Source organism: Gossypium hirsutum, chromosome D11, assembly GCF_007990345.1.
Source record: "Gossypium hirsutum isolate 1008001.06 chromosome D11, Gossypium_hirsutum_v2.1, whole genome shotgun sequence".
NCBI classification, from domain to species: domain Eukaryota; kingdom Viridiplantae; phylum Streptophyta; class Magnoliopsida; order Malvales; family Malvaceae; genus Gossypium; species Gossypium hirsutum.
The window spans coordinates 40,731,880-40,744,409 of NC_053447.1; the positions used below are offsets into that span (position 1 = coordinate 40,731,880).

The 12,530-nt window shown below is 34.4% G+C and overlaps 1 non-coding gene across 1 annotated transcript; it reads left to right on the forward strand.

The window, feature by feature from the left end:
* The first annotated feature begins 9,146 nt into the window (after nucleotides 1-9,146).
* On the forward strand, nucleotides 9,147-9,253 carry LOC121223897 (small nucleolar RNA R71). The gene has a single exon (XR_005921363.1). It is a non-coding gene; the product is annotated as a small nucleolar RNA R71 (small nucleolar RNA).
* The last annotated feature ends 3,277 nt before the right edge of the window (nucleotides 9,254-12,530 follow it).

A 12,530-nucleotide genomic window follows, 5' to 3' on the forward strand; every position in this document is an offset into this window, starting at 1 on the left:
AATTTGTGGCTCAAGGGACTGCATTTACTACTCCAAATTTGCTGCATCACGTGAAACAATAACATGCTGTAGGTGCAATTTTTCTGCCTCCTTTTGGCTTGTTCGTGGCAGTTGTATATCAGCCCTTGGCATGGCTGAAATCTCCTCTGTTTTATCACTAAATTGGACCTTTTTTACCTCAGTTTCATCTTCTTCATTGCTGTATCGGACTTTTTCCAGAATAGGTCTCACTTTCTTCCCACTTCTTAAAGTTATTGCACTAACATTGTCCCTTGGATTTGGCACTGGTTGTGATGGCAACCGATTGTTTACCTGAGCTTGCAAATTTCCAATGTTAACATCGGTTATAGAAGCTCGAGTTTGTAATTGTTTTACAGCTGATTCAAGAGCCTAAAATTTCCCATCGGTCTCTTTCTTTTGGTCAGACATCATCTTCATCATTTGTTCAAGCATGGCGTGAGTCTTAGTCTCGGCATTTAGGTTTTGTTGGGGCTACTGCGGTGTATTGTATGGTCGGGATTATGCTACTCAAATCCATGGGCTGTGGCTCAGTTTTGGTACCTTAAATAAGGGTGGTCTCTCCATCCTTCATTGTAGGTGACTGAATACGGATCACACCTTCTCTGACTTGGAAAAACAGCATTAACGTCCCCGTCTTGCAATGTGGGACACATATCCGTGGCATGTCCCTCTCAACAGTAGATACCACATAGTGAGGCTTTCAAATTGCTTCCAGTCATCAACTTACTCACCATAGTTGTCAAGTTAGCTAATTGAAAATCCATCATACTCGATTGCCCCTCATCCATTTGTCTACCCGAATCAGACCTCCTCAGACCAAATTATTGCGTATTTTGTGCCATATTAGCAATTAAATTCCAGGCTTGCTCAGGTGTTTTGTCTACCAACGCACCTCTACTCGCTGCATCAATCATACCTTGGTCTTGTGGCATCAACCCTTCATAAAAGTATTGTACCAAAAGCTGCTCACTAATCTGATGTTGCGGACAGCTCACACATAACCATTTAAACCTTTCCCAAGACTCATATAATCTTTCCTAAGACTCATATAATGACTCACCTACCAACTGTTTTATCCCACAAATTTCTTTCCTAATCGAGCCTATCCGTGATGCCGGAAAGAACTTCTCAAGAAAGGCTTTATGTAGCCTTGTCCAAGTTGTGAATGAACCCAGTGGCATGTAATATAACCAGGCCTTTGCCAATCCTTGTAATGAAAAAGGAAAGGCTCAAAGCTTGATTTGTTCTTCCTCAATACCGCCTCGCTGCATGGTTGAACAAGTTATGATAAATTCATTAATATGTCGGTATGGATTCTCACCTGGCAGTCCATTGAATTTCAGAAACAAATTTAGGAATCCTGAGTTGAGCTTTAAGGGCCTATCAAGGGTGGGGGTAAGTGATAGATAGAGGCTGGGCAGTCAGGTTAGGTGCAGCCAATTGCTTCCAAGTCTGGTTGGCCATGTCGATGTCTTCTAAATCGATAGACTCGGTGTGGGGGTTGCGATTTTCAGCTTACTGATTGGTGGTTCTAGCAGGGGACTTCGATGTTTTTCATCTGCTCCTTAATAACATAAACTGAAGGAATAAATCTAGCTGCCAAAAACAGAAACAAGAAAACAAAATAAGTCCTGAAAATCAAATAGATTCGACAACGTCGCTTCCCTGACAACGACGCCAAAATTTGGTGAGATGTCGCTATGTCCACCAAATTAATTCCACTACTCGACCAATATTAACTAGTAATATAGGGCAAATAAGGTATCAATCCCATGAGGAAACTAGTGTTAAATCTATTTGAAAGAAAGTTCGAAATAAAATTAAATGCAAATAACACACACGCATACGTGAGGGGGGTTTGTTTGAATGTTGTTTGCTAAAAAAAATGATGAACGAAAGAAGTTTAAATCGAAAATGCTTGAATTCGATAATCAAATGGATTAAAGGATGCTTAGTTATCGACTCCTTAATCCACCAGACACAAGTAATTGTGACTCAAAATTATTCTAGAAAATCTACTCAATAACGAGGTTGTAAAATCACTTACGAAGTGACTCCATACCTCTACCGATTTTAATCCAATTATGAAACATTCTTAACCAAAAAATACCCTTAATCAGCCCTATGTTTGATCAATTAAAGATGCATTAGGTACTTGAGAGGCCTCGCCTAGCATTAACCATAAAATATCCTCCAGCGGCTTCTATGTAATTAAATCCGTAGTTTTTTTAATTAGTGGCTAGCCAATTAGTTTCCACCGATTCTAAGTCTAATTAGGAAATACTATTTCTAAAATTTAACTTAGATGATGATAAGGAAATTCCTAAATTAACTAGGTGATCAGTCTAATTAATTTAGAGAAAAATCCTTTGAAAAATAACAAACTAAAGATTACCAAATTTAAATTCTGAATAAAATGAGTCCTTGAATCAACTTGTGTTTGGCTTCTTAAGTGTCTAACTAAGCATAAAAAGTTTAGCCTCTCATAGCCGACAAAACAAAACAGGAATAAATTAGAATCATAGTGAAATTTGGATCAATCTTACTTAGAAATACTGCTCTAGTCGTCGAACTTTCCTCCTCTCAAAGTCGCCGAATTCTTGAATTGATTTCCAACTCCTTTATCGGCACTTGCTAGGTTGATTGGAAGTGCTATGCTTGCTGAATTCTTCGAACCTTCCTCTTAGATTTTTTTCCTCTCCTGCTGGTTCTTCTCCCCTTTTAATGGAATAGAGTCAGCCTTAAATCCCAATCAAAAATATGATCTCCTCCTTAATTTTTGCTCATCCTATCGCATAAAATCAGCTCAAACCAATTAGTCTTTCACTCCAATTTAACTTCTCAAGGTTGAATTGGTTTGTCTATTGTACACTAGGATCGGTCATAGCTGGAAAAAGATAAATTTGAAATAGAATTAAATCTGATTCCCTTGCTGGCTCGTCGCACTATTTCCGCCTAGTGCACCTCCAAATTGGATCGAATCTTGCCCTTGTTTTCAAGGTCTTTTGTGGTCGATTTGGTTACTTCAATTTGTATTTTGACTACGTCAATTTTAATTTCAAAAATCAGCATACGCCCAGCCCTATCCATCAGCTCCATCCGTGGGAATTGGATTCCCAGTTAAGTCCATTCGAACCATCTAAATGTACCTGTCTTGTACCATGACTTAAAACAACATTAAATCAACGTTTTGGAATGAAAAATAAATTAGCAAGGCATACGATACATTTAATGTAAATTGAGCTAAGTAGAAACTAATTGATTACAAATTCATCAATAATTAAAGTAATTAGTGGAATAAGTTAAGCTCAAAATTGAACTTAACAGTCTCACATGGGCATTGGAATAGTCACAATACTACCTATGAATAGTTTGTAAGAGGACATTGTTAAGAAGACTATGGTGAATGAATATTTTTGAGTTATTGCGAGAATTTTATCTCATTGTTCTTAAAAGAACTTACTTGGACTTATCAAGGTTCCCCTCGTGGCGTCAAACCTTGTTCTTTTGAACTTATCATATCCTTTCATTCTTTGTTCTGAAGTGTGGCGTTCTAACATACTGTTGGTTCCTATTTTGCTAAATAGTGGGTCACAGTTTACTTCTTTTTTTTCAAAGATTTGTTTGTTATTTCACTTTATAGAAATCGGGTCACAATCTTTCATATCGTTAGATCATTTCTAAGTGTCCATTTCATGCAAGTTATCCATCCACCACCATTTCCATCCTTTCCATCGAATCAATAACCATTAATCTCATCTTCACTTTAAATTTTATTTCAAAACGATACAACATTAGACGATCAGGCAACTCAACATCTTGTAATCAAATTCACGATTACGAGCACACATCATTTGGTATCAGAGCTATGAAAATCTAATCTAGGTATCGTATTAGAAGTTTTGAAATAGTGAAGAAAAAGAAAGAAATTTGAAATATTAAAAATATTTTGGAAAAAACAATTTCAAAAAAAATTACAAAAGGAAATTTCGTGAAAAAGAAATTTGAAGTTGAAAAAAAAATCGATTCATATCCTGGAGTATATCTTACATTTTTTGACAAGTTGTCACACTACTGAAATCTTTTGATTAAAAAAAATTGTTACTTTATCCTTTTCTTTTTGTACCTATCCTACCACATATCAACCGTTTGTTGCTAACCGACTGTTGCAAGTGTTCCTCATTCAAGTCCTAGCTAGTTTGATCCAGAACTTTGAGAAGAACTTGAGAGGAAAAAGGCAAGAGTGGTGAGATTAAAAGAGCAAGAAAAAGCCAAATTGGGTTTAAACATGAGTGGAGTGAAAAAAACAATTTTTGTTTGTGAGAGAAATTCATGAGGTTTGTACTGGTAAAGTATTCATCTTCTATTTTAAATTCTTTTATTTTCCAATGTTTTTAATAAATCATGTTTCAAGAAGAGCTTTCAGATTCAAAACTTCAAGATTTGACGAAAGAAATGCATAGAATCATGCGATTGAAATTTGAACAATTGCATAAAATAATTGATCGTGTGGAAGGAAGATCATCAAAGGAGTCCTTTATACAAAAAGAGTGAAAAGATTCATTTAAGAGAGAGTCATGGCTTGATTCCTATTCTCCAAGGAATTCAAGTCGAAATAATGAGAATTCTGAGATTGAAGCTTTTTGAGGTAACAAATGCGAAGGTACGACTAACTTTTCAAGTGCACCAAAGTATTCATCCATGGAGTTTCAAACACAAAGAGGAGATTGTGTTACATGTATAAAACATTCGACTTGTCACCAAAGAAAGTCTACTCATTTTGATTCTTTCATTTCAACCCCATATTGTAAAGAAAGTATGAGACAAAAAGAAATTGCTAGAAAAGAAAAACAAGAGTTGATAATGAGAGAAAATGAGAGAAAAGTAAAAGAATTTGAGATAAGAAAAAAAGAAATGAGAGAAAAAGAAACTGAAAAAGAAAAATAGAGTGAAAGAAATAAAAGAGAGATTGAGATTGAAAAAGATCATGAGCAAGAAAAGAAAATTGAAAAAGAGATTAAGATTGAAGAAATAAAAGAAAGTGTGAGTGGATCGAGTGACATTGCTGGAAAAGAAAGAGAAATTAAAAATGAAATGTGTGAAAAGGAGAGGAGTGTTCTTACTAACCAACATGCGAGTTGTCCTCATATTATCTCTTCATTTTAAGTTTTTAAAGATCCATTCGACAAGTTTCAACTTCATTACCTTTCCAACTAGAGACAGTTTCAATTGATCAAGAAAGGTAAGATAAAAAATGACATTAATCCACAAGTGCTTAAAGGTAAGCAAGGTATGGAATCTTTAGCAATTGAATCACGGTAATCTAATTTGAATGTTGTTGATAAAATTACCGGTGACTTAGTTTTCAAAATATCTCCACACATTGTTTCAGTTAATTATCATTCTTTGATTGTTGTTGATGATTTTGTCTCAAGTAGTGTCCTAAAGAGTTTTTCTCATTATGTGTATTGTGTTGGTAAGTCTATATCGTTGGATTAAATCGATGTATAAAAAATTTGATCGTGTGTGATAAAGAATTTTCACATAAAAAGCTTAATTTGTTTGATTGTGATGGTTATGTGAATTCTTTAAATCTTTGTGCGAAATCTTCATGAAAGTGCATGCCTATTCGGATGAAATTGGAGAGGTTTGGTTGTTTGAATGTGTGTATGCTTAAATCCTATTTGTTTAACATGTGTGAATTATTGATAAAAAAGAAACTTTTGCTACATTTGGGAACTAGTGATCAGAATTATGTGTTTAAACTTGGAGCTTGTTATTCTGAATCATTATTGAGAGAAACCAAGCATCATAATTTTTGTTTGAATAAATGTGTGAACAATTTTTGCTTGTTTCATGTTTTATCTTTAAATCTAAAAACAAAGTATTTGAACTGTGATGAGTTGCAAATGCAAAATCAAACTTTCGATCTCGGAGATTGTGATTCTATATTATTGTTTAAGGGATTCGAGCCATGGAATTTTGTTTTCCAATATTTTAACTGTTGAATGCTTTGTGATTCTGCTTTGTTTCCATCGATGAAACTTTTGATTCATTCTGAAAAGGTAAGACCAACTTATATTTTGATCTCGACATTGGTTTATGTGTTCCATTTTTTAATAGGATTCCAGAAAGTTATTTTGTGCTTATAATTCATAGTGTCACTAATTTGTTTCATTCTCGTCTAGATGACAATTTGAAATGGTACCCTTGTAAAGACGGAGGGTATGCAAATAACCTTATCTTTTCGAACAATGTGTGATTCTCAGGTTTTTGGAAGTGACTTTATCAAGTTCATGAATTAAGGGGTTAGTGATCTTCAAAGGTTTTTGGCAAGCAAATGGCCTGATTTGAGGAAAAATCATTTTGAAGAGGGAGGGGATGATACATGCACAGGAACAATTGAAGTGCACTCGAGCTCATTAAGTGGACCAAATTCCAAGTTGTCAGTTTAAAGAGAGGATCCGATTGAAATTCCCATCGGGCCTATAAAGCGTGCTAGATCCAGTAAGCTTAAAAAGGTGATGATGGGTCTAATTCAGCAAGTTTGGGTCAAACATGAGATGTCCAACCGTTATTGGACCCAAAATAACATTCTAAGCCCATGTCATGTTTTGCATGTGGTTGTTTGATTAGTTTAATTAATTCTACAATTTTTAATTATGTCTTGATCATTAAGTGTTTTTATCTTTTAATTATGACATGCATTATGTGTTTTGTATTAAATAAAGTCATGCATTATGTAACTCTCATGTTAGTTAAGTTGCATCATAAATTATGACATGCTTTATGTTACTCTCGTTTTAGTTAAATTTTGCATCATAAATTATGACATGCTTTATGTAACTCTCATGTTAGTTAAAGTTTGCATCATTACATAAAGTCATGCATTAAGTAACTCATTTGTTCATTTAGTTTACATCTTAATTAAGCTTGCATTTAAGCATCTTGTTTGTTCATTTAGTTTAAGCATGAGTTAGTAAGTGTGTGAAGTGTGTTTAATTTGGCTGTTACTTTTAATGCATAGTATGATAATTATCATCATAAATAAGGTGTTAATAAAGTATGGTTTAAGTTGCATGTTTATTTAAATAGTGTGAATGAATGATATTAAATATGTTATTTTTACAAGTGTTTTGAGTTATTGTTTAATGGTTAAATATCTATTTTGTAGGTGACTTTTCATATGATTAAAGACTCTTCAAGTTGGAAGGTTTCAAAGCTTTTTAAAGAACATTATTGAGGTTGTTTAATGGACCAAAGGAGACTCTTCAAGTATGAACATTTTTGAAGTCTTAAACCTTCATAATGATGTCATTTAAAAAGATGTTACATAAGCTTCTTCATCTTCCAATGGCTCAAAACCTAAAGTGTTTTCCAATGGGTCCTCTACAAAAGTATTCTTGCATTCCATAGAAAATAAGGTTTCTAGCTCCTCCATCACTGAACATTCCTCCATCAGATCGGGAAATTTCATCTCTTTAAGAGCATTAAATGTTACTTGATTGTCTTGAACTCTCATGGTGAGTTCACCTTTTTACATGTCTATTAATTTTCTTCTCGTGGCTAGGAAAGGTCTCCCCAAGATGATTGACGCTTCGTTATCTGCTTCAAAATCTGAGAGAATGAAATCAGTAGGAAAAATAAACTTATCTACACATACCAAAACATTCTCGATCTTTTCTTCTTTGTATGCTAAATATCGATCCGCCAATTAGAGTGTCACAGTCGTGGGTCTTACTTCACCTATTCCCAACATCTTGAAAATAGACTTGGGCATCAAGTTGATGCTTGCCCCTAGATCACATAAAGCTTTACCACAATAAGATTCTCCAATATTACAGGGTATTGTAAAGCTTCCGAGGTCTTTCATTTTTGGAGGTAGCTTGTTTTGTAATAATGCACTGCACTCCTTCATTAAGGCTATAGTGCCAAACTCACTAAGTCTCTTATTTTTAGACGGAACATCCTTCAAGAACTTGACATAATTGGGCATTTTTTCTAAATCTTCTACCAATGGTATATTGATGTGAAGCTACTTTAGAACATCCAAAAATCTCTTTCATTGCACCTCTTATTTTTGCTTATGTGGTTGGAATCTTTGAGGATATGGAGGTGATGGAACTTTGGCTTGGACTTGACAACTTTTCTAAGGAGATACATTTGCATCTAAATAAGGTGTTAGCTTATAAGAATTCACTAGTTTAGATTTTACCTCATCAGACTTTGTAAGTTCTAGCTCTTCTGGTGCAGGAATTTCAACTGATGGTTGACTTTCCTCTTTTTCAATAGGTTCATCTTCAACCACAGCTTCCTTGGGTTCCAAATTCTTACCACTTCTTAAAGAAACTAACTTGGAATATTCCTTACCTAATTTCCTTGGATTTTTTGTATCACTTGGCAAGGCTCCTTGCAGTCGATTACGAAGCTCTATAGCTAATTGACCCATTTGGTTCTCCAAATTTCTCAATGTTACTACTTGAATTTAGATTAAGGAGTCATTGTTTACCATGTACACCTTGAACAAATTCTCTAAATTGTTAGATGATTTAGCTTGTGATGGTTTTGGAACTTGATTAAACCCTTGGGCTTAACTTGATCTATGCTGTATGAAAGTGTTGTTCGGTCCATTTTGTTGGTTACTTCAAGAAAAGTTTGGATGATTATGCCATGAAGGATTATAGAATTTGGACTGTGGTCCTTCTCCGCTTCTATTTTGGTGTTGATTTCCTACATAATAAACTGACTCAGGATTTGATGGAAAATTCTTAAAAGAATGACAATCCCCACAATATACATAGGAAACAACATCAAATTGACTCAGTGGCTGAGGTGCAATATGATTAAAACCGTTAGTAGTAAACTGTTTCAACATTGAAGAGATAGAAGATACCTTAGTTGAGAGTGAAGTAAGGGCATCTACTTCATGCAGTTCGGCTACTCGTCATTCTGAAGTTGATCGATTTTTTTGCCATTGATAGTTGTTATTGGCTATCCTCTTGATGATCTCGTAAGTCTTATTATAAGACTTTGATAAGAGTGCACCATTCATAGAAACATCTACCACCAACCTTGTGTGTGCGTTAAGACCATTAGAAAATGTCTCCAACTAGATGCAACACAAAATCCTATGGTGAGGACATCTACGAAGTAACACTTTGAATCTTTCCCACGCCTCATATAGGTATTTATCATCCATTTGTTGAAAAGTAGTGATCTCACTCCGCAACATAGCATTTTTTCTAGGTTGAAAATACATTACTAGAAAGCGTTCAACTAATTCTTACCATGTAGAAATTGAATGGCAAAAATGTGTTCAAACAAGCAAGCTTGAGCTTCAATTTTGATTTGTACGTTTCTCCTCTTGATGTGGAGCTTTAACAGAGACAAAGTATGCATTACAAACTAACAATAGCAACAAGAAACATGAATTTTGATAAAGTATACGAATCTACATCATTGTTCTAAACTACCTTATCGATGTTACAAAACTAAGCCGAAATATGAAATTCATAAATTAAACTTCCTTTTCAGTACCTCAAACCACTTCTAATCTTCATTCTTAGTCCAATAACATGTATTCTAACAGTTAATTTCATCATTTAATCCGTTTCATATTTCCAAAAAAATCATCAATGTTCTTAATCAAATTCGAATTTCTCAAATTGATCCATAAAAAGTATTTGATCTTTTGGTTTAAGATTAAAAACCTTTTATTAGACCTATTTTGAGCTTAGCATCCATTAATATATTGATTCCAACTCAAAATTAAAGATCGACCATAGGTGATCCTCAAGTTCAAGAAAGAAGAAATTAAATTTGAAAAACCATTATAATCACTTTAATTAATAAATAATGATTGAAATAAACCTAAAATCAAGTTTAGAGATAATGATTACCTTGAATTGAACTCAAATCATTGATTTTAAAACTCCCACCTTATTTTCAAACTTTTGGGATTTTTCCATGAGACTACTCCCCCTTTTCCCTTGTTTTAAAATTTTCTCATTTTCTTCCAAAATTCCAAAAATATGATTTATTTCCTATAAAACCTCTTACATATTTTCCTTATTTTTAAAATTAGTCTCATTTAATTAATATTTTAGATCACCCAATTAAACCACCATCTTAAATTATTTTTAAATTCTAATTTAACCCAAAATATTTATTTTTACCTAATAATTATTTAAAACCATAAAATTTATTTTTTCTAAAAATATTTTTATTTTTTGAAATATTATTTGCCAATTTTTTAGATGAAACTAAGCTAACTAATTAAGAACATAAATTGCTAATTAACCCGATTATTTTCCAATTTTCATTTCACTTAATCCACTGTCACATGTTCTAGGATTATTGAAGAATTAAGCTCATCATCAAACATAACAAGTAAAAATTGTACTCATCATAGTCTAACCAATTCTTGGCTACGTGGGAAAACAAATTTGGCTATACTAGAATGTCTATACTAAAATTAGCATGCTTAAAAATTACATGATGTGTGCTAAATGCTCGATACACCCCAAAACCTAAGGGATGCATTAGCCTCAATGCATGAACATATATGTAACATGAATGTAGGAATATATATATATATATATATATAGAAAATGTCATAGTAAAAAATATGAACGCATGAGTATATAAGGGGAAGAGAACTCCTCTACCTTGGATGTTGGTGATTATTTCTTCATTGTCTACGAGTGGATTTGCGTGCACTGTGCTTATAACACAACTTCCTTTTCCTTGATTGGAGTGGCACATCCTCCCTGTCTTTATGAGACTTAGTGATATCATAAATAATGTGATCAGTTTCACGGTCTTGGGTAGTCATGGTTCTAAGTGGTGTGGGTGGAACAGTTTCTTTACCCTTCTCGGCGGCTTTAGTGGTAGGTATGGGTTCATTTTGCTCATATTTGTCACTCTCAATATTAAGAGATTTTGTTTTCTCAGGCTCTTCCTTAGCTACTTTCACTGTTCAGGAGTAGCTCTCATGTTCACAGGTTCGGCCTTGTCAGATTGGATTTCAATTGGTTCCTCCTTAGCCTTGGAAAATGGTAGCAAAGTTTTGGGGAAACTAGGGAAGTTAAGAATAGGCTTGGTGAAGCTCTTCTGCAAGAACCGTTTTAGAGCCATACCTATATCCCTCATATAGGACTAGCAGCAAGCATGTTGTTCTTGGGCCATTGTCATCTCTTCAACAAGTTGAAATTGCTTAATCTTAAATAGAGACATTCTCTACTCCAGTTGGTTTAATGATTGCAACACACTTTTTTCAAAGGAGCTATGAAATGGTGAGGCTTCTGCTATGGGAAAGTGCTTGGCAGAAGAGGTGGGTGCCTTACTATGCTGAGGTTGTTTTGACGTGTCCACTTCTTGGATTTTGGAAAATATAGCACCAGACATTCCTCCCTTGTTTCGTGTGACATCCTCATTGGCATTTAAAGGTACTTGAGTTGTTTTGCAAAAAATAATGATGAGCGAACGAAAATTGAGGTTGTCAGCATTCTTCTGTGCACATTGATGCACTTCATGGAAAATAACCTGACCAATGTTTATTTTTCGACCTACAATGATTGAATGCAACAATAGCATTCGTCCCTTTGATATTGTGGTAGTGTGGGTGGATGGCATCAGTCAAATTTTGAGGAATTGGTACCAAACTTTACCTATGGGCTTTAGGGAAGCCCTCTCGATTGTATGGCATTATTAGCTAGAGACAGTCCATTGAGTGCCTACAATACACAAATCATTTAATACTGGATTTAAACTATCAGTAATAATGGTTTCGTAGAATGGAGTATGTTTTTCTTGAACATCAATTAGCCCAAATTGGGCATTAATATGGTCTTCATCAAATGGGACTGAGGTTCTGCAAACCGAATAAAAGGATTGTTAGGAGAAGTGATATGCACATGGAACTCATGAACGAATTACCCTAAAACATCATCTGAATGTAAGTAGAAAATTTTCCATCCATTCTTATCAACAATGGAGGAAACTGAGTCATCATATAAGGTGCATCTTTGAATAGAAAACCTTGTTCAAAGCAAAATGGTCGCTTGGAGAAATTGTTGTTGTAATTCGCAGTAGCACTGTTGAAGAAGGTTTTAGGTTTGGTAGCACTTGCTTGTGAAGATTCACCACCTTTGGAAGTGGTTTTTACTCTTGCCATTAAAGAATGTTGACAAATCTTTGAGAATGTGATTTAGGTTAGATGGGAAAATAACACTACTCAAGAGAAGTTAAGGAAGTTGAAAGAGCAAAAGGAGAGGCTAGGGAGGTTTAGGGAAAAGAAATGGTAAATGCGAAGGAATTGTGAAAAATGAAATAGGGGTGGCTAGTTGAAGAAAAGGAAATGGGGGTAATGGTGTTGACGGTTCAGAAAAGCATGCAGAGTAAGTTTTGTGGAATGAAAAAGGAAAAATAAAATTTTTTTGGAGGGAACCCTATAATGACCTAGCCCTAAAGTAACACATTTGGCATTTTTTTCATGGGCTACCTAATTA